This window comes from Phodopus roborovskii, unplaced genomic scaffold (genome assembly GCF_943737965.1).
Source record: "Phodopus roborovskii unplaced genomic scaffold, PHOROB, whole genome shotgun sequence".
Taxonomy (NCBI): Eukaryota; Metazoa; Chordata; class Mammalia; order Rodentia; family Cricetidae; genus Phodopus; species Phodopus roborovskii.
In genome coordinates, this window is record NW_026126547.1 from 4706426 (window position 1) to 4729456 (window position 23031).

A 23031-nucleotide genomic window follows, 5' to 3' on the forward strand; every position below is an offset into this window, starting at 1 on the left:
AAAATTCAAGTCAAGTCAAACTATTCCCTAATTGCCAGTAATCAGAGGTATTAGACAGACAGGAAAAATACACATTGCAAAGAGAAAATTGTGTATCAAATATCCTCACATGTAAGATACAAAAAAGATTAAAAAAAAAAAAAAAAGTGACACAATGTCTTCAGAAGTTGCCAGAGTCCTCCACTGCAAAGATATATCAGAACTGCATTGACAAATTCAGGCCTAGAAGACAGGACACTGACCTCTTACCTGGGACAAAAGGTTTGTCACGTGTGTCATTAGAGTTATAGAATATGAGAGCTGTCAAAAGGGACAAGTGAACTGCTTAGAATCATCAGGCAAACCAAGAAAACAACCAAATAGATGTTTACTAGTAAATATGTGCATATAAAAAGGAACAGGAACACAATGCAGAGTTTAAAGAGATGAATAAAAAACTAGTAAAAAATTTTTGTGAAATGAACAGCAAATAATATATGAAAACACAGCTTGTTAAAACATTGAATAAAAAGATTAAAACCAGGTATAATGGCTAATGTCTGTAATGACTGCACTTGAGAGACTAAGGCAGAGGATTGTGAACAGTATTGCTAAATTGAGCCAACCTACATACATAGAGATACCTTAAATTTAAAAAAAAAGTCAAAAAGTATTACATAGGGGAAGAGGTTATGCTTTTGTTTCCTCGGGAAACCAAAGGCTGTGGATTCATTGCAGGTTAATACGGATCAGGTTTGATGGCAGAGACCTCCTGAATCTTGACAGGTGATGTATATCAATAATCTGGTCTTCCCAGGACTTGGCCATTATCTTAGTTTTCTCAGGAACCCCTAAATGTGCCTTTGTCCACAGAAAACAGGAAGCAGTCTAGAGAAAATGATTTCCACATTCTCAGGAGATGGAGTGGATGGTTGTTGGTTTTTTGGTGGGTTATGGATGCTTGTTAACATTTAGGGGAATATAGAAATATAGGATAAAAAGACTACAGTTAATCTCAGACATTTTGTATTGGCATGGATTTTGGTGTATTGATATAAATTTAAAGTTATTTTTGGTATATGGTATATATGTCTGTACTCTTGTTTGGAGTATTGTGCTTATGAAGCTTTCTTTTTAAAATGCAGTGTAGCTCTCTTCTCTGTAGACACACTAAGTCAGTCACCATGTAGGATGCCAGAGGAGTAACAGGTCCCTGGACCTTTCTCCAGTAAGAGAAGACCATGAGGAATACTTAGATTGATAGTCATGAGTTAATATGTAAGACGGAGCTAGCCAATAAGAAGCCACAGCCAAGGGCAACAGTTTCATAATTTAAAAATAAATAAAATGCAATGTATATTTAAAAATGAGACTAGTAGTTAATCTATAATAATCAAACTTGTAGTCACATTAGGTATGTTTTCAAGGTTAAACAGTTATATTTTAGCCAGATAGATGATTTTCAAACACTTCAAAGACCTACAGAATATATGGCATTTAAGATGTTTAACTAAGTTTTTTATGACAATGAGACACATCTTCTCCTGGCAGCACCAATTTACTTCACAAAAGTATGATGATGGGCATGGGAGAAATTCTATAGAGAATTTGCTTTCATTGTGGCAAGGTTAGCCATCTGAGCAAGACACTGCTTTGCCTTGACTGCTGACTGTATGCTATATAATCTGGACATGCAGGACCCATAGGAAAGAGACTGCTGAAATTTGTAAAACAAGGCAGGACAGTCCTTTAAAGTTCCCATTTCACAGGAAAGTCTGCCAGATATTGTGCATGACACAGAGGAAAATGACTGATGAACTTTGCCCATAAAAGGCAGGAGAATCCTCCAGTTTTCCTGTTCACTGAAAAATCTGCCAGATATTCTAGGCCAGTAGATGGATACCCAGAGGCAAAACGTAAAGAGAAATTGGATAATTTAAATTTAAAGAGCTGGCTAGAAACAAGCCATGTTAAGACTAAATATTCATAAATAAGTGTCTGTGCATTTATTTATTCACGTGTTTATTTATTTATTTTTAATTGAAAGAAAAAACAAAAAAATATATGATCAAATACTTCAAAATTTAAATGTTTTGTAAGGCATCCACAATGATAGTAATTTTAGGGCATAGTAATAGTATGATGTTTTATAGATACCAGTTTTCATACATCATTATTTTGTGATATAAAATACTCATATTTTATTTCATATACACATTGTTTTGGAATATGACAGCAAAATATCATCTTATAATTCAACTAACCAAATGAAAGGATAAACACATCATTTAAATAGATCCCATAAACATTCCATAAAATTCCATACTTAAGATTTTTAAAGAAAAGGAAAGGGAGTAGTATTAAACACACTGAATCTAGAAAGTAAGCATCATTCCAAGCTTTCCAGACTTTTTTTTTTTTTTTTTTTTTTTTTTAGTGATTTTAAAGTGGTCCAGAATTAGGCATCATATTGAAGTTATTGTTGTAAGATAAAGAAACTAATATATATTAATATATTTTAAACATGGATTAAGCATTTTCCTGGTCCATTTTAAACCTGTGTGAAGAAAGGACTGCATTAAATCTTCACCTCACAGAAGAAGGCAGAAGCCAAGTTCAGGGTAATTACAGTTCCGTTTTAGTGAAAATAATCATGAAACATATCCTGCTGATACATGTAGTTGAGTACATGGGTACCTGTGTTGATGTTTGACAAGCATGCTACAGTTATACAGATTTCTATATGAAAAGTTGAAGTTGTAATGAAATGAATTGTTTGTATTCATCTACTTCATATTTTAAGTATATACAAACAGGGTGTAATTTAGTTGTTATTGTTTCAGAAAAACTAAACCCATGAAGTTATAAGGGGAAAGGAATATTACAATTATTTTAAGACTTTACTTTGGGTAATATTTCAAACAATTTAAAACTATCATATTACTATAAGTGAGATGTGATTTGAAAATTGTGTTGCATGTTATATGCATTTTACAAACCTCTATGGTTTTTCTCACAGATACAACTGAGGTAGTACAGAGGTACATTCTTAAGAGGACCAAGAATATTTACCCAGTGAAGTGGGTGATAATAGAAGGATATATCCAAGAAAACGGCTCTTGGCTCCTCAAACTAAATGTAAAATTTAGATGAGAAAAATCAAGATAAGACAGGAAGAAAAATCTGTCAAACTCTAAGTGATATAATTTTCTAGAATTTTCTCAGGTCTGTGGTACAATAGCTTGAAATTCTTCTAAGAATGACAAGGAAAGAAAATGCCAGAGCTTAATTTATAATATTCATAGTGAGGGTCAATTGCAGCTGTTTATCCTTCCTTTCTCTATTCCCTTTATCCATTTTTTTAATGTTTCTAAATTTTTTAGGTATTTTTGATTTCTGAAAGTAGTTATGAACATAGTATAGTGAGAATATACAGACAAAGGAGTCCCAGGTAATGCAAAAATCACAGGGCAAGCAGGTGGGAGGGAGGCAGGCAAGAATCTGCGGGTCCAGGGAGACTAAGAAAGAACTGCTGCCCTTTCCTGGCTTTGCCTGCTGGTTTGCTGGCACTGAAGCAATCTTCCCAGAACAAACAGGTCCCTTAATGTCCAGGACCTCTCTGCTTGGCAGACATGTCCCTGAGCACTAGCCACATACCATCAGCTACCTAAATACCCACCTTGCATCAGCAGGGGTCCCCTTTCTAATCACTTCTCTCTTGCACTTTGCTTAACTTACTTATTTTCATTTTCTAAGCTGTGAGAATCGCAGAAAGCTGCTCCCTTGGTTCAAGTCCCACCCCATCCCCCGAGTTTGTCCTCCTTGTCTCTCATTCCTTTAAGAAGTTTACCAATGGTATGTGATGGGTAATGCAGGATTTAGGTGGCGGGGCCACGAAAGGCAAGGAAAGATTGAAGAAGTAAGTTAAATCACCCACAAAAACTTTCACGTGTGGTTCATTGCTCAGTGGATGTGCTGTGTTCTCGCACTCGTGATGCGGTCTGGTTGAGCTCAGCCAGTTGAGGCTCTCCGGGGGCTTAAATGGTATTTCCATAGCCCTGATTTCCACGGAGCACAGGATCATAGTACCGCCTGGCTGCCTATTCTGCTCGGTAATATAAAAACCTCCTCTAAGACTTTGAAGCAAACTGCAAAGATAAAAAGGATTTCTGTATCATTAGGCAGGTCATCTTTCATTTCTTTGACAGTTTAGAAATCCATGCTTATCATTTTCCTGGGGATATGGAAGCTTCACGATAGCAAAAGAGAAGAGTTTTAAGTGATTTCTGAGGACAAAAACTATATTATCATTTCTCCTGTGTCTCATCTTGGTAAGTGATAATGCACGTGTGTGGCAGGCTTTTTTCTACAATATCCCAAATGAATATGCATGGGGCATGCATTGAGTGAGAAAAGAAAAGGCTGTACAAGGAGGCTGACAGAAGCCCACAAAAGTTTCTGGATACTGTCCCCCAGGTTGGCTTCTCTTTCTTCTCAAATATCAATAGCTATTTGAGATAAAATGGCTTGGCAATTGCTTTGTTTAAGTAGTTTCATCTGGTGATGGATGTATTCTGAAGTCTAAAGTCCCTTTGATTTTTGTTTGTCAGTTGTTATTTTATATGGAACCTCTTCTTCCCATATGTAATGTATTCCAGCATATCTAGAATTTACTATTCATATTGGTAACAAACTCATAATGGAAAACAATGAGCAATCACACATTCCTGAAGAGAGGAAAATAAATGAAATATTTCTTTCACTTAAAATTACTCAATAAGCAACAGTTCATTCAGGAAGAGACCCCTTACTGAGTGTTGCTGAGATTGTGAATGTGATCTTGACATGGTGATCTATTAAATGGAGTGTAGATATTCTATGGAGGTGAGATCAACACTAAGCAGGCTGTTCTGAATCTGTTGTTTTGAGTTGCAAATTTGACCAGGAATAGGGTTATTATTCTCTTGTAATAATCACACCATTAGGTAAAGCTGACCATTTTAACCACCCACAACGGCGCTGAATATGGTATATACTGTTGCATGCATGTGTAAACTTCGTCACATTCTGCCTGTAGAACTTTTTAGTTCCTCAAACTGAAACTCACCCCATACTAAGCACTCTCTGTTGTCCCCTCCCTCACCTTCCAGCTGTCTTTCTGCTTTTTATTTCTATAAGTTTGACACTATAGGTACTACCCATAAGTGGAATAAGTGGCTTATTACAATTAGTGTCCTAGTTGGGGTTACTATTGCTGTGATGAAACACCATGACAGAAAGACTTCCTTATTGCCCAAACTTTGAAGGCATTTTTTTTTTAAATGGGATTCACTACTCTCAGATGACTCTAGCCTGTGTCAAGTTGACATAAAAGTAACCAGCATATTTAGCATAATGTCTTAAAGCATTAGCATAATGTCCAGCACATAACTTCTAACAACTAACATACTGCCACTATTGTTTCACTCTCATCCAATCACATCTTCTCTCCCAAGAACACTTCATACCTGCATATAACATATGCATATATGTTTTGTCAATACCCACCCAGAATCCCCTCCTTTCTAGGTCCTCCACCTATCCACCCCCACTGTTTCCTCCCAATTTCATATAGTCTGTGTTCTCTTTTTAAGGCCACAAAGTCTCTAGAAAATATAAAACCATTTCCATCCCTTCTCTCCCATCTTCAACTTTCTCTCTCTTCCCCAATATCCCCTCAAATCCATGCTATCTTTCAATATATATATATATATATATATATATATATATGTATGTATGTATATATACATATATATATCATATACACTCTTATGCATGCATTCAACCTATTGAGTATATTTACTGTTGCTTGTATGTACATGTGTTTCGGCTTGACCACTTGGGGTTGGAAAAACTCTCAGGAAAAGTTTGAATCTTCTAGTTCTAATTTTCATACATTTTCATTTTCATGAAATGTAAAAATGTGACCACTATAGTGACTAAATAAAATATCTCATAAGCAGTCAATGCTAATACTGAATTGATTTATCATATGATAGGAGATGTCATTCTATAAATATGTTTCTGTTATTTATTAATGAATAAAGCACTGTTAGCCAATAGGAAAGCCAGATAGGCAGGACTAGGAGACAAGGAGGATTCGAGGAAGTAGTAGGGAGGAGTCAACATGTAGATACTTAAGAGAACAGAGGTCTTGGCCCCTTCCAGTATGATGAGACCACATGGAAATACTTAGATTAGTAGAAATGGATTAATATTTAAGACAGTTAGCCAATAAGAAATGCTAGTAACAGGCCTACAGCTTTATATCTAATACAGTGTCTCTGTGTGTTATTTGGGGCTGGCCCACCTCAGGGACCAGGCTGGAGGAAAACTTACTCATACCAATCGTTGAGCAGCATATTGCTTTTGTAGCAAGGTGCTTTTATGTCCTTTGTTTATTAATATGTATGCTTTAATAATGTATTATGGATTAACTGCTCTGTGTATATTGATCTTTTATTTCAATGAGTCATACAATAAATTTGTTCAAATGAGATGTCTCCTCTTTAAGTGATAGGCATACTGATCCGGTTGCTGGCATTCAATACTAAAAGCATTAACTATATACATCAGGAAGCTGACAAATGTTGAAACAATTTCTAAAAATGGCAACAAAAACCACTGGGAATTCTTGATATTATTTTTTTTACTTTGCAAACAAATGCCATTCTATATCTAAAATGTGAAATTCTTCTTAGCATAAATATGGATTGTATTTTCTATATAATACATTAAATTAGAGATTTTTAGATAGCTGAGGTCAATTAATTTTGGCAAGGTAACCTAAAATCAGGAGAACATATCCAATTCCTTGTCACACACATTCATATTCAACTATAGTCTCAATTTTACTATCTGATAATTATTTAACAGTGGAAATATCACAAGAACATCAGCAGACAATTATGTCAACCGTGACTCATTGTGATGTACATATGAAAACAATTACACTTAATTTGAACACTGTTTTCTATTTACTTTAAAAAATCATTTTGGCCGTACATCCTACATTCAAAACAGCTGGACAAAGCAGCCAGGATTTCTGAATCCTCTTCGAATCCCCCATGACAGCGCCCCTTACCAGCAGGAAGTAGTTTGGAAAGAACAATGCCCAAATTCCCAAATATTGTCTATAAATGTTTGTTTTCATTTAAATGGACTTGGTTATATAAAATAAAAAAATAAATAAAAATAATGTCACCTGTTATCAAAAAAAATCATTTTGGCTAGTGTGAAAATTTCTGGTAACATGCTCATGTACTTAATATATTTTATTATGCTTTCTTCTTATTTGAGCCCTGCAAATGCCCCAGTCCTTCCTTCCTCCGCTTTTCTTAATGGCCTCCTTCCTCCCCCAAGTATTTTCTTCATCTGTTTCCATGAAGTACATTCTTCCTTTAGCCTCTTTTGTTGCACACACCTAAAGAGTGGGAAGGGAGATGGGGAAACAGGAATCCCTACACGAATGTGTAAGGAGAAATGAAGTCTGGAGTGCCTGTGTGTTGTTTACACGGGCGTGTCCATGTTAAGGACCCCGATGCCTCAGGCTCATAGGAATGGCAGTCTTCCCCTCATTCATCTGTAGATATTGACAACAATGTATACTGAAAATGTCAACTAAATTTTCCTCTGCCAGGATGTTTATACCCTGAGACTGCTCCTCTACAGAGAACCACTGCCTAGGCCAGCTAACCCTCCTCCTTGTTCAACTGCCTAGAATTAACTCACTTTCTTGATTAGATGTGTTAAATAAGTGTGCTGAGCTTCTGATGCTGGTACAGCTCTAGCACAGGACACAGTCCACTTGTCCCAGCTTTTCTATATGTGTGTCTGCCTTTCTTTGTTCTCTGTTGCTACAGTTAAGCCAATCCCTTAGCTGTGAAGGTTGTGACAGACAGACACACATGTTTAAATCTATACCCCACATATGAAAGAAAATGTGACATTTGTTTTTATGTTTGTGTCATATTTCTCTTAACAAAGATCTCTAAGCCATTCGCTTTACATAGAATAATTTCATTTTTCTTTAAAGGTGAAAGTAAATTATGTTCATATGGCACATTTTCTTTATGCACTCACTTGTTGGTAGACATTTATGCTGACTCAATATTGTGTCTACTGTAAATACTACATTAACATACACAGATATGAAAGCATAATAGCTTGGAATCTTTCAGTATATACCAAAGAGTGGTTAAACTGAATACTGTGGTAGTTCTATATTTCACTTTTTAAGGAATCTTTCTACCATTTTCCATAGTGACTGTACAACTATACACTTTCACCAGGAAAGCAAAACGGCTTCTCTATTCTCATGTCCTTGTCAATATCCTGTGCTTTGTATTCTTGCTGATGGCCATTTTGGCTACAGGAAGAAGGAAATCTCAAAACAGTTTTAAACTGAATTTCCTTGGTGGCTAAGCTTGTTCAACATTTTCCCAAATGTTTCCCAGCCATTTGTATTTCTTCCTTGAGTGACAGTCTAGTTAAATTCAGTAACTCATTTATTAGTTGGATGATTCAGTTGGTATTTCCTCTATTTTATGTAGAGTGTAGATCTACTAATGACCCACTAATTTACTAATCCACTGCCAGGTTTATAGTTGGCAAAGAGATCCCATTCTGGTGATTACTGATGCTTCCTTTGCTGCACAGAATCATATGGGTTGTACCATTCTTTTGTTGGCTATTGGGATTAAGTCCTGTGCTGTTGAAATCTCTCCACAAAGTCCTTGAATATGCTGATGTTTTGAGATATTTTCTTGGGGTTTCCTTTTATAGTTTCTGACTTTTGGATCTCTGTAAAAGGAGTCCGTAATTGGTCTAGATAATGAAAGAATGGAGTCAGATACAGAGGGGATGCTGAGAGATCAGAGAGAAGGAGAAAGGCACAACACACCTTACTTCCTTTATGTCTCTGTAGGGAAGAGGAGAGGAGAGGAGAGGAGAGGAGAGGAGAGGAGAGGAGAGGAGAGGAGAGGAGAGGAGAGGAGAGGAGAGGAGAGGAGAGGAGAGGAGAGGAGAGGAGAGGAGAGGAGAGGAGAGAAGAGAAGAGAAGAGAAGAAGATTTCCTGTTTGTCTCTACTTATAGCCTTATGTAAGAATCTACTTACAATCTGCCTGGCTAGGTCACTCCCTGTATGGCCAATCAGCCAATCAGTGTTTTATTCATTATCCAATAAGAGAAACATATACAGAAAAAGATTCCCTATCAGATCTCTTCTTGTTGTTTTGCTTTTGTTTTTAAAAACAGGGTTTCTGTGTGTAACAGCTCTGGCTTTCCTGAGTGCTGAGATTAAAGGTGTGTGCCACCATTCCTGGAAAGAGTTTTGGATCTTATGTTAAGGTCCTTAATTCAATTTGAGGTAACCTTTGATCATCATTAGAGAAAAATATTGAGTTTCATTCTTTCAAATATAAGTATCTATTTCTCTCAAAAACATTAGATGAAGTGGCTTTCATTTCACTATTTTTTAATAATTTTTATCAAAAGTTACGTTAGCTGTAGCTTTGTGGCTTTGTTCCTGGATCTCCTATTTTATTCCACTGGTCTACTTATCTACTTTTGTACCAGCTAATGATTCCTTTTTGTTGCTGTGACTCTATTTTATTTTTTAACATCAGATATGAGATTCCTCCAATATCGTTATTCTTCTATTAATACTACTATATTATTATTATCATTATTACTTTATAGACAGGGTTTCTCTGTGTATCCTTGGCTGTCCTGTAACATGCTTTGTAAGTCAGGCTGGCCTTGAACTCAGATTGACCTGCCTCTGCCTGCTGAGTACTGGAATTAAAGGTGTGCGCCACCAAGCCCAGCTCAGTATTCTTTATTCTACACTTTTGATTGTTCTAGGTCTTTTCTGCTTCCATATCAATTTAAATTTTTTCTAGTTCTTTAAGAGTATTACTGGGATTTTCCTGGGGAGTACATTGAGTTGCATGTCTCCAGGTGTCTATCCATTGTCGCTATATTAATTCTGACTCATGTGTATGGAAGTTCTATCTTTTAGCTCCAACTTTTATCTTTAGTGCCCTAATGTTTATTGTATAGGACTTTCACTGTCATGTTTTGGTTTATAGCTAAATAACTTTTGAAGCTATTGTGAATGGGATTTTTTCCCTTGATTTCTTCTCTGATTTTAGGATATAGAAAAATCTACTTATTTTATATGTATCTTACTACATTGCTAAAAGTGTGCTCTCAGATTTAATAGTATTCTGGCATGATATTACATGCTTTTAAATATAGGATTATGTTCTTTGAAAATAGGGATAGTTTTATTTCTTCCCTCCCTTCTAGCATCCCTTTTATTTCTTTCTCTTGTGTTATTGTTGTAGGAGAGTTCAAGTGCTATACTGAATTACAGTGCAGATAATAGACACCCTTGTTTTGCTTCTGATTTTAGAGAAAACTATTCTCGTTTTTCCCATTTAGTACAAAGTTTGCTCTAGCAATAAAGGTTTGTTTCTTCTGTTCCTAGTTTATTGAGGACTTTTTATTTTAAAGAGATATAAAATTTTATCATAGATCTTTTCTGCAACTATTGAAATGATCATGTGATTTCTATATTTAACATCAGTTGTGTGCTGTACAACACTTACTGGTTTTGTGTATTGTGTATAGTGTCCCTGTAATGAAGCCATTTTGGTCAAAGTATGTGATTCTTGCAATATGTTTAGGAATTCAGTTTGTAAGAATTCTATTGAGAATTTGAGTATCTATGTTACCTGGGTAATTAATATATATTGACTTTTTCAATTCTCCACATGTGGCATCAGAATAGTACTAGCTGTACTGAATGAGTTTGATAGATTAAAGGAGTTGGTGTTATCTCTTCCCTAAATATGTGGTGAAGTACCAGTCCTGTTCTGATCTTTTATTTGTTTAGAGACACAGTTGCTACTTCAGTCTTTGATGTTTAATGTATGTTTGAATTATTTTTACCCATTTGATTTAATATTGGTAGGAGATATATACATATATATATGCAATATTTCCCAGTTTTTAAAGATGTATATTTTGAAATTATTCCCAAATATTTTTCTAAATTTCTTAGGAATCTATTGTAATAGTTGCACTTACTTCCTGTCTTCTCTCTCTTTTGGTTAGACTGACTGGAGATATGTCCTCCATTTTCATTTGTTAATAGGACTTATTCTTTGTTTCATTCTATACATTGTTGTTTAGTGTGTATTTCATTTATTTCTGACACAATCTTTATTATTTATTCCTATTTGCTTCTTTCGGGTTAGCTTAATCTTATTTTTCTAAGGCCTTCAAATATATCATGTGATGATATAGTATTTATAATTCAGTAAAGCTTGCTTGAAGATTCAGAAAACAAGTTGACCACAAGCTGTAGAAACCAGGTGGCCAAGGTACACATCTATAATCCTACCATGTGGGAGGTAGAGGTAGACTGATCTCTGTTAGTTCACTGAGCTACAATAAATATATCCAGTCCTAAAGGAAACAGCTCACACAAATATGATCTCAGCACTTAGGATCACAGACCTTTAATACCAGGACTCATGAGAATTATATAAGACAGAACATGGTCTCAGAGCTAACATTTATTTTCAACTCACTTGAAGATAGGAAGAAATTTAACTCTCAGGATTCTCCAACAGTAAAGAGAGGCAATAGTCTGAGGTTTGGTGGAGCCAGGATAGCCTTTCAGTCTGAGGTAGAGTGAGAGCTAGTGACCAGCTGCCTTGCTTTTCTGATTTTCAGCTTTAAGCTTAAACCCAAACACCAGTCTATGGGTCTGAAATTCCTTTGCCTTCTCTATTGCCTAAAGGAAGGCCTCTCGTTATTTATTAATTTAAAAGGTGTTTCTTTAATATACCATTACAAGAAAAAGATAGAGTAAAATTTTTGCCTTCACAGTGCCTACTTATACTAATCCTCAGTCTACTAAAAGATATCAATATAAGATTCCCCTACAGCTAATGTCAAATAGCCTTGCCTTATGCCAATATTTTGTAAAGCAGCCTTTAGAAATATTATGTAAGCAATTTCCTCACTCTATAATTTATCATTATATGGATGACATTTTATTATCTGATTCAAGTGTAGACAATTTAGAATGTTTGAAGAAATAAAAAAAAAATGCCTTGTTGAAGATTCAAAATTCTCCTGGAAAAATACAGAGGATATTATATTAATTATTTAGGCCACAAACTATGTTTACAAAAATTAGACCCCAGAAGGTGCAAATTGATTTTCAAAGATTTCCAGAAGACATTTCCCATCTACAATAAATTATTGGGATTAAACCTGATCAAATGATTCACGTAAACAGAACCTTAGATGGTGACAAGGATTTAAAGTCCCAGGAAATTAACAGCTGAAAGTCTAAAAGAATTGGCATTAATGGAGGATGAATTATAGATTGCACATGTGGGCTTGTAGATTCAAGATTTAACTGTATTCTAGTCATGTTACCCTATAAGCATTCCCCTACAGGAATTTTAATGCATTGGAAGGATATCATAAAATGGATCTTTTCACAACATAAACTAAGTGAAGAATTAAAACTTATGTGGAAATGATATCTGAGTTGACCCTTAAAGGAAAGTTGAGACTCCATCAATTAGCAGGAATAGATCCAACAGAAATGAAAGTATCTTTGACTAATGATGAAATTAACAAATTATGGGTAGAAAGGGAACCCTGGCAAAGAGCTTGTAACAATTTTTTTTGGACAGGTTAACAACAATTACTCCAAAAGCAAGATAATTCAACTTACAAAGATAACTAATTGGTTCATTCCTCACATTGTATGGGAAACACCAATAACTGGAACTCCTACATTCTATACTGATAAAAATAAATCACGAAAGGCAGGCTACAAATCATAAAATTTAAGTGACGTGAATCTCCAAATCCTTATAATTCTGTGTAAAAATCAGAATTATATGCTATTCTCATGGTATTAATGGATCATAAAGAACCTCTCAACATAGTTACTAAAACACAATATGCCGAAAGAGTTGTTTTACATATTGAAACCACTGAATTTTACCAAATGATACAGAATTGACTTCATTGTTTATTCTTTTAAAAGACATAATCAGGGACAGGAATCATCCCATATATATAATACACATCAGATCCCATACTGGTCTGCCAGGCCCTCTAGCACGAGGTAATGATGAACGATATCAACTATTTATAGGAAATGTGATAAAAGCCTCAGAATTTCATAAAAACCACCACATCAATAGCAAAGTCTTGAAAAAAGACTTTTCCATCACATGGCAACAAGCCATATAAGGAAATGTCCTACTTGCTCTTCATAAAATCAGACTTTACTACCTGCAGGAAGTAACTCAAAGAAATGAAATCTAGCAGATGGATATGTTCCAATTTGTAGAATTTGGAAAATTAAGTATGCCCCAACACCAATACCTATTCAGGTTTTTAATGGGCAACTGCTTTGAGTTCAGAAAAGGCTGATTTGGTAATTACACAATTACTAGAAGTTATTACCATCAAGGATATACCTGAACAAATAAAGACAGATAGTGCTTTAGTATTTGTCTCTAAAAAATGAAACTGTTTTGCTTATTATAATATAAAGCATATTACAGGTATACCACTCAATCCAACAGGGCAGGCAGTTATAGAAAGATCAAAATGAACTCTGAAGGATATGCTAAAGAAAAAAGAAACAGAAAGGGATGATAAAGAACCCCCAAAATAAATTGCATAGGGCTTTGCAGTAAACCAAAATAGATTGCATAATGCTATCTGAACTCTGAATTTACTGAATGCTAATGAGAACAGGACAAAAGCTGCAGAAAGGCAATGGATAATAGCAAAAACAAAAATACAGAAATTAAATCAACTAGTACTTCAATGATGTCTTGACTTCTGAATGGAAATCAGGACTGTGTTATATTGGGAAAGAGATTTTGCTTTTGTTTCCACAGGAGAAGAAAAGCTATGGATACCATCAAAAGATAAAGATTCAATTTGAACAAGACACCTTTTAATTAGAAGAGATGATAGTTCATCAATATGATGGCCATTCAAATATTTTTCATTTGATAAGATATACTTGCCAAAGAATAACCTCCCCAAAATTTAGGGTTGGGGAAGGGTTTTATTTTTGTCTTTTCTGGTAAATAAGGCATCTAGAGGCCACTGAACAACAGAGACATCTGAAGAAATAATCCAGAAAGTTTGTCCCAAGGAAAGGAATAAATTGACCTATTAATATACCAAATTTCCAACAAGGTAAAATTTCATAAATGTTCCAAAATGTTTGTTTCTGTTTGTCTCTGCAGATATAATATAAATAGTTCTTTTGTAGTCGCAGTACAATTAAAGTTTAAAGTTGGCTTTGGAGTTGGATTGTGGCTCTCTCCATCTAAACCCAAGCATATTAGTTAAAGGAAAAAAAAATCACAATTCTATTTTTCATGTCAGAAGAGCCACCTGGCATAGGACAGAATAAAAACAAATATTTAAGGACTTTTGTATTGCCACCGATCTCTTAATCCTTTTGTTTTATATAGACTTTTAACAGCTTTTCTTAAAACATAAATAATATATTTATAATCTCTCTCTTTTTCTCTCTCATCTATTGCTCCCCTGACTCAATCTTCCTAGTCCTACATGCTTTCCTCTCCTTCCCTTCTCTTTCTCCTAAGTCCCTCTCCATTCACTGCCCCCCCAAACAGCTGACCTGAACAAGGGGGAGCTAATGGATCCCCAGACTGATATCTGGAAAACCAGAATTGGACTGACTCAGACCCCCTGAATGTGGGTCTCAGTTAGAAGGCCTGGGCAGTCTAAGCAACCTCTGACAGTGTAACCAGGATGTATCCCTGGTGCTCAAAGGGACTTTGGGAACACATTCCCCATGGAGGGATACTCCCTTAACCTAGAGGCCGTAGGGAGGGCCTAGACCTACTCCAAATGACTTGACAGATTTTGTTGACCCCTCCTGGACTGCATCACCCTCCCTGTGGAGTGGGGGATGGAGGGATGGAAGGGTGGTTGGGGGACATGGAAGGGAGTGAGGGAGAGGGGGGAGAGGGAGGAAGTCTGGGATCAATATGTATAAGAAGAAAAAAATAATAAATATATATATAAATACTGTATTTATATAAAATTATAAGATGTGTGTATGTGTGTGCATTTTAAAGTTTTTGTCATGATATTGATGATCATATATAGTACTAACTAATTCTAGACAAAGTTTCATGTACCTTCCTGTACAAGATTTTTGGATTTCTACAGTGAACTATGACTACACCTAACAGCAATCTTTAAAGTCTCCAAAAGGAGGATGAGGCTCCACAACAATATCACCAGGATTATGATTAAAAATATAAGATGAACAATACTAACTAAAGATAGACTTTGGACTACAAACTGCTCAGAACAAATTCAAAATGGCCAATAGAGATGATCCAGCCTCACAGACACTGCTCAGGATAATGGTGAGGAGGCAAGTTGATATGATCCACTCTCACCAACTACTCCAGACAGGACTTGAGACAAGCCCCACATTTTCCCTTTATGCAGAGACTGGACAAAAATAACACAGCTTCACAGTTAACCACAATTTTTTTTCAGGATCTCCTAAAGATGCCATCAACCCCCAAGACAGCAGGAAATAACTTTAAGAACACAACTTGTTCCCAAGAGATGGGGTAGGTGGGTTTTGGTCATTAATTGCATTATGAATATTTGTCACTTTTAAAGGCTTGATTAAAAAAAGGTTGTTGGTTATGGTCAGGAAAAAAGTTGAACAAAGGGATTACATTCAAGGTTCTTTTTGAAAAAAAAAAAGCAGGAGGATTACAGATAAAGGATAAAAAGATAGATTATTGAATTTACCCTGAAAAGAAAAAAGGGAAGATATGATAAGATAAAAAGGTGTATTATTGAATCTACTTTTAAAACATAACTACTAGTTTGGAAAATACTTTTGTATATTATATACAAATAATGTAAAATGATAAAAAATTGAAAATGGTTTCTAATATTGTTCAAGTGTTGTACTAATACAGCTTATTTAACAATGTAATAAAAATCTAGTCCTTAAAAATTATTTTTACCAGCTACATAAGGTAATAAGGAAATAGGTTAGTATTTACCTATTATTACACCTATCATTGTCAAACTTGTAGTCACATTAGGTATGTTTAAAAGGTCAACAGAGATATATTTTAGATAGACAGGTCATCTTCAAAGACCATAGGTCTATAGAATATGGCATTTAAAAAATTTTAATAACATATATTTTTTATGACAATGAGACATGCCTGCTCCTAGCAGCACCAATGTACTTAAGAGAAGATGATGGGCATTGAATAAACTCACATGGAATTTACTTTCTTTGTGCATATTTAAGCCACTGGGCAGGAAAGTGTCCTTTCTTTGACTTCTAACATGCTGACATATCAGGACACAAAAGAGAGTGAATGTCAAACCTTTCAAGACAAGGCAGGACAGTCTTTCAGAAAATTTTGTTTCACAGGAAAGTCTGTTAGAGATGATAGGCCTATAGGCCAAAGATGGATACCCCAACGTTGCAGAGGAACCTTTGGTGACTGTCCAGGAAGACTTCTGTTTTTTATCATTTCTCACATTTTGTTTGGAAGTCACTTGCTTGCAGTTCCTGTTCACTCGGTTAATATTATTTCCTTGTTGGATCTCTGGGGGAGTTGAAGACTAGATAGTTATAAGTATAGTTTTCATTGTTTACCAGACTCATAAAAAAAACTTAATAAAGAGATGTAAAGTGTAAAAGTTTGAAAGACATTAAAATATATTTTGGTAATGCAAATTAGAATAGAAAGTAAATTAGGTGCAAGACCTTGAACTCAGCAAGATAGCATAGATAATGAAGTTTTTTCTCTGAATTTGTGAAATGTAACTAACTTGGTGTCAAAGGGGCTCACAGAGACTGAACCAACAATGAGGTTCATAAATGTTATAATTCTGTAACTTGGTCTTCCTATGAGACTCCTAAGAGTGAGAATGGGAGTTGTCTCTGACTGCCTTGTCTGCTTTTGGTACCCATTCCTCCTATGGGATTGTTTCATCCAGCCTTAATAGAAGAGGAGGAACCTAGCCTCAGTATAATTTGATATACTATGACTGGCTGGTATCCATGGGACACCTGTCTGTATTTGAAAAGAAATAGTAGAGGAGGAGCAGATAGGGGGAAAGAAAATGGGAAGAAAGAGGGTTTGTTTGAGAATTCAAAAACAGCAAATTATCAAGATACTAATGTATCTATGTAAGGTGAATATGTATAAAGATTAAAATGTATTATCAACAGTACCTTTGGAGAATGTTCATGGTAGGAAAACATAGGAAAAGTCAGTCCTCTAGGCTGGGCTGGGCTGGGCTGAGCTATAAGTACAATCCTGCTGGTCATAGAATAACACACCTATTTTGCCACAATTAAAACTGTGGTCACAGGGAAATATTAAGACAAACACACAGCATATTAGCTGAAATTGATAGCTGTACATGCAGAAGATGATGATGGTAGTGTGGTATGAGATGTTAGGCAAGGAGATTCTGTACTAGGAAAACTCAGACAATGAAAGAGATTGACTGAACATCAAGCTATGGTTGGGGCAGGGTCCTTCCAGACTTTTGGCTCCATGCACCACTCATAACCATACAATGCAACAGAACCAACACAACACAACAGAAACCAATGAGTTAGAAATGTTGCCCCTTTCTTCAACACTGTATTAGTCACTTTAGTTTTCACAGGGACCAAATGCCTAAGTACGAATATCTGTAGGGAAGATTATTTATTTTGCCTCCTGGTTTAAAGGAATAAAGTCCATCATGATGGGGAAGGCATGACACTGGGGGTGGCAAGAGCACAAGGCCTCTGGCTCCCATCTTGTCAGATCAGGAAGCAAAGCAGAGTCAAGTGGTCTCTTCTTCTTTACTGATTAGTCCAGGTATGACTCACGTTGAGTGTACCTTTATCTATCTATCTGTCAGTCAGTCAATGCTCCCATATTTTTATTAGGAAATGTTTCCCAATTGAAATCCCAAATGTTATTTCAGTCATGATTATGTAACCAATTCACAATGTATTTTACATGATCACAAGTGTTATTTAAAACTCAAAAATAGGCTATGAAGACAATAAATAAACAAACAGGTACTTCAAATTTATATATATTTTAGGCAGGAATGATCTACAATGTATTTCTCTATATTTTTTCCTTTGACTAAATACTGCCATCACAATCCCAGGTCTGCAGATTATTTATTTACGTTTAACTCATTAGATTTTAGTATATTCATTATAGTATGGCACACAAGTGTCAGGGTGCATAGACTCAGATGTATTGCTAAGCAACTATAAAGTCAACAAGCATGCCTTTTCAATCATTATTTCTAAAACTTTCTATCATTTTTCTTCATGACAGAAAAACTTCCAGTTAATTTTCAAAGATATCTTAGTGAATTTTAAATAATATTCATTATACTTGTCAACTCCTACATGCTACACAAATGAACTGTGCTCAATTTATTTGTATTCTCTCCTCTTTCTTTCGCATTTAGTGAACTTGAAGGCATCTATGGCCATCTGTAGTTATAATTGGTTTCTTATATCAAAGAACAAAAGTCTGCTACATAAATAAGTGTCATTTATCATTTTTAAGTCTTCAAAACTTTAATGACTTTTTCTTATTTAAAAAAGTATTAAATACTACTACTGTGACTTGCGATTTATGACATTTTGGATTTATATCCTATAATTGGAGCTATTATTGGACATGAATAAGTTGAACATTATTGCCTCTTCTATGGTGTCATGAGGAGCCAAATTTTATGTACTAGCAGGTCTTTTGATATCCACATACAGATGAATAAGAGGAATTTTTTACAAAAACATCACTGAGCTCAGAAGAAATCTCTTCCTTCTGTAAGCCAAATGACAACCATGAAAAGGAAAGTGAAGAATCAGTGTTTATCCGAATATCAGTCCCATGGCTTTGACAGAGAGTCAGTCCCAGAGAACACCTGCATTGCCAGGGTTTTGCACAGAAAACACTCTACTGCTAGATATTAGCTGTCCAGAAAACTGACCAGGCGCTCTGGATGAGCTAGGTGTGGAGATGTGCAACATGGGAAGCTACACCTATGTGCTCCCTGAGAATCTCCCACACCCCTGACTTAGCACAGACAGAGCACTTTCTTTTCCTTACTGTTACTTTATTGGTTATGTTGTTCACTGCACGCACCAGTCTCTATCAATGCATCCTGGGTTGTCCAGTGCTTTGTGAATGGTGTTTTCGACTTGAGGGTAAAGATGTGTTTACCTTGTATGTGAGGTAGCACATGTACAAGCAGTACATGTTTATTAACATTACTGTTTATTAGTACAGAGATAAACTGCCTACAAAGTTAGCCATTTTGGAAAGAAAGCATCTCTTTAACTGCTTTTAGAACAACATAATTACCAGTTCATTTGAGGAATCATGCTTTAAAGAACAGGACCAGTTCTGAAAATACGTTATGCTTGTCACTTCAAATCACAGCTAACTGAGGAATCACTGGTCTTAAGATGTATAGTGGCTACTGGAGCCTCAGGGCTTTTAGGTTCTGATTTTGTGTCAGACACTTGACCATAGTAAGCAGTAACAACATAACATAATACACATTCACTCACATTAACTTATTTTCTTAAAATTGAGGGGGAAGTATTAATTTGCCTGCATCTTGTTCATAGCAGCATTGCTATTAGTAGAAGAGATGAAATAAATGTTAAGAAATATGTATAATTGCTACTGAACCCAAGAAATAAGCTTCTCTCTTAGTATATCATGACAAGGCTATTTGGGAAGGCCCATTTCACTGCGTACATTGTATCTCCTTAAAAGATCCTGAAACTCAGGGCCCATCACAACATAAGCAATCAGAAAAAAATATATATTTTGTTTTACAATTTACCCATATAGTTCTAATTTTCACCCTCTTCTAGTTGACAGTTGATTTCTTCATTTACCTGTACATGTTATATGACATGTGTACATCATTATTATAACTGTCCCTGTATAATACCTCTTGCCATCTTATTTTATTAATAGTTTTAATTAATCCATTTTATCATTTTAAGAATGTCCTTAATAGTTTATTTCCCCAAATTGAAAGCCCATGCAACTTAAAATGTTAATGTTTGCTTAAATTTCCTGACACATATTTTGACAGTTTCTGTGGTCACTATCAGTTTCTGTAGTTAATCTCTTTGGCCATGGAATATTTTTTTGATACAACTGCTTCCTACCATATATTTAAGTTTGGAGGGGAACTTTCCTGTACTTCCTGATATTAATTTACTTCCCAGGTAGAAATATTTGTCCTAATTCTCCTAAAATTCTTGGGTCTTCTGAAAATCTGAGTAGGCTGATTTCTTCTTCATTTGTTGTTGTTTCTACTGATATGTCCAACTCCAAAGCCAATCCCTCATTCTCTGAACTCTAAGCTTGTACCTCTTCATCTCTCTCTCTCTCTCTCTCTCTCTCTCTCTCTCTCTCTCTCTCTCTCTCTCTCTCTCTCTCTGAGTGTGTATGGTACCCTCTTCTTCAAATATAATTCATATAATGTCAATACTAGAATGCAAGTTGCTCTTCATCATTAATCATTCTCTCATTCTCCTAAGTCAGTTATACATGCTAGACGATTACACGGCTAAAATAGTTTGTTTCTTTCTGACATATTTAGATGTACTCTGGTTTCATTTGATTAGTGTTTGTGGGTATGTGCACACAGTTATGTGAATTGCACGAGTGCAGGTTTTTGATGTGAGTACATGTGCATGAGTGTGTGTGTGTGTGAAGCATATTAAAACTAGAGATCAGCATGGATTTGTCATACATAGCTCACCTAGGTTTTTTTTGTTTTGTTTTTTTGTCTGTTTGTTTTTTTGAGACAATTTCTCTCGCTTTGCCTAGAACTCAACCATTAGGCTAGGCTAGCTAGCCAGCAAGAACCGTGTATCTGCTGGTTTCTGCCTCCCCAATACAAGTTCTAGGGTTGCAAGTGCACACCACCATGCACAGTTTTCATACATGGTTTGTGCCCTTTTTGCTTGTAGAGCAGGCATTTGACCAACTAACTGAGCTGTGCCTTCTGTTGTGGAATGTTGCTTTAAGTAGGCAAAGATGTGTTTTACTTGTTTATGCTGTGGAATGTTGCTTTAACTGAGCAAGGATGTGTTACACTTATTTATTTTGCATTTGTTTAATTGCATATAGATGTGTTGTGTTTGTTTCACCTTGCCTGCCTAAGTCACCATTTGGTCTGATTCAAAAGCTGAATGGCCAATAGCTAGGCAGGAGAGGGATAGGTAGGGCTGATAGAATAAATAGAAGTATAAGAAAAAAAGAAGAGAGAAAGGAGAAGGGAATGGGGGAGAAAGAGAGGGCCATAGCCAAGGTAAGAAGCCAGGCCAGCTTGAGAGCAGTGAAAGCACAAAGGAAGGAAAGCAGAAGGAAAGAAAAGAAAACAAACCCTTGAGGCAAAACAAAAGGTATACAAAAAGAAACAGGTTGGTTTAAGTGAGAAGGGCTAGCCAGAAACAAGCTTAAGGTATGCTGAGAATTTGTAAATAGCAAGTGTCCTTGTCATTATTTGGGAGCTGGGTGCCATAAAAGAAAAAGCCTGGTACACACCCAAGACAGCTGTAGTAAGCATTCTTACCACATATATTATAAACTATAAATTGAAGCAATAGTTTTCTCTTCATCATTATGTTTCATAAGTAAAGGCAAGAGAATAAACTATTCCAATTTAGTCCTCCTATGCATTGGTCACTGTTAGAAACATTTTCCATCTTTAAAAGAATGTAGACAATATTCTATTGGTATGAATTTTACAGTTTTCTTCCCGTAAATAGTCTTAGTCATGACTTTATTTATTCACTGATATTTGTATCTTATCTCAATGATGTGCATCTCAATAATTTGTCTTAATCTATCGTGGAGGCTATAAAAGCACTTTGCAGCCTAAAATCTACCAAGCTTCAAATTGCGATCATTCTATTTTTTATTAATTTGAATTTTACTCAAACATAATAATCTGTTTAGTTCTTTTAATAATAATAATACCTGTGATCTTTATGGATTATATTTTATATAGACATTACATTTCTTTTTTACCTATTTAAAGTATTGACCTCAATGTTTTATAATTTCCATTTACTTATTCCAATGCATCATATATTTGCTGTTTTATTTTGGCAGTTTTCATTCTTGCTCATGTTGCCCTATTCCCATGTGCTATTGGTTACTATTAGTACTGTGTCCTATAGATTTATTGTCAAGTAAATTTCTGTGTTTCTTAAGGTCCCTAGTATACTTGACACAGCCAAATTGTTGTACTTTCTTCCTTAATTTTTCCAGAAGCCTTCAGCCACTATTACTCTTGCACAGATTTATAAGTTAAGCCATGTCAAGGAGATTTGTTTTTTTTTTTTCTTTTAATGACACATTTGGTAACTTCTTACCTCTCTTCTTTTAATTAAAAATTTGATGACTTCATGACTTCCTAAAATTCTTCTAGTCCTCAATCATAAAAGCAGACAGTAAATCCAGAAGCTTTCTGTTCTTCACCACCCACCACTATCCATGCTTTATGTCCATATTCCTTCTTCATAATTACAAGCTCATTGTTTCCCTGATCCCCATAAAGCTCCCTGAACACAAACAAGTTTTCATTACCATTTGACTGCATGAGATTTAACCTATGCTAGAAGTAGCATCTCTCCCTCGTACCTGAAAACCTATCTGTAAGACAAAGCCTGAGTGAATGAATGTATGCTGTTGATATGTGTACAACCTCAGATTTATGAAGGAATGACAAAGCCTACCCAGGTGAGGTTCTAAGAAATGGAAAGGCCTCTGATCCATGTGTAGATGTTGATGGTGTGAGTAGAAAATGTTCACCTAAACTTTCTCCTTCAATTCCATAAGTTTATGGGCTGAAGCCTACTTCCCTAA